We start from the raw sequence: 1,232 nt of genomic DNA on the forward strand, positions 1-1,232 counted from the left end.
GTTGCCCCATGCACAAAGGACGCACAGAGGTCTACTTCCTCTTCCTCCTCCCAGCCCCTCCCACCCCCCTCCTCAGGACCCCACGCCCCACTGGCTCACTCCTCACAGGACAGCCTGGTGAGTTGAGCTTGATATCTGCAGACACCTATGAACACTCATCCTGTGCAAAACCCTCAGCTGGGCCTAGGGGTACAGAGGTGAGCAGGAAATGGCTCCACCTCAGGGGTACCTGGCCCAGTGGGAATGTCAGTGTGGACCCCAAGAGTCACCATCCAGCATGCCATACAGGGCTGCTGGGGGCTTTGAGAGCAGAGGGGAGAGTGGCAGAGTCATTTTTTCCCACATGCCCCTCCTTCTAACAAGCACATGTTGCCCCCAGCGCCCCCTTTTTCTATAGTGTTCCGAGTCTCACCCTCTCCTGCTCCCTGTTTGTGTCCCTGCCCTAACCCTGCCTTCTCTCTCTTTCTCTGTCTCTCTCCCTCTCTGGCTTCCTTCTCCATCCCCAGCTCTCTGTCTCGTGCTCCCTCAAACACCTGTGTCAGCAGGTGCTGTGTCTGCCCTCTGCTGGGAGGGCTCAGACCCTGGGGGACCTTCCCCTGGCACAGCACTTGTAACTACTAAGACCCACCCCCACAACCATGCCCTCACTCTGAGCTGACACATCTCTGCCTCCCAAGGGCCCATGCGAGGCCTGCCCCTGGGGAGAGCTTCCCTCAGGGCTTGTGGGCCAGGTGAGTGTGGAGAGCAGAGGAGGACAAGCTCTGCACAAAGGCACGCAGAGAACTGAGAAGGAAACAGCCCAGCCGGTGCCCCTGCCCTGCCCTGTCCTGCACAGTATCTACCTGTCATGTCCTGAGAATGGAAAAGCTAGGGAGGAGATTCCTCTGTCACCCTCAGAGACCAGCACTCTCCACAGGGAAGCTAGGACCCACTTGTACTGAGAGGTCTCCTCCTCTATAACCCATCAGCTTCCAAGGAAAAGAAGCGAGGGTGCCAGGAGAGTGCCAGAGCAGGGCCAGGCATGAGTTAGGAGAACCCTGGAGGCTGAGGGCCGTGGGGACACACCCAAACCCTAACAGGTCCCCCTTTCCAGGCCAGAGATGCTGTCATTTTAGTCAATTACATTTGCAATCAGAGGTCTGTTGGAGTCTTCAGCAGGTCCTTGGCCCCTTGAGACCTCTCTGTGCAGCTCCTTCCTGGCACAGGACTTCTCCAGGGACGCTCTCCCTTCC

Source organism: Otolemur garnettii, unplaced genomic scaffold (genome assembly GCF_000181295.1).
Source record: "Otolemur garnettii isolate 467f Iridium unplaced genomic scaffold, OtoGar3 scaffold00082, whole genome shotgun sequence".
Classification (NCBI taxonomy): Eukaryota; Metazoa; Chordata; class Mammalia; order Primates; family Galagidae; genus Otolemur; species Otolemur garnettii.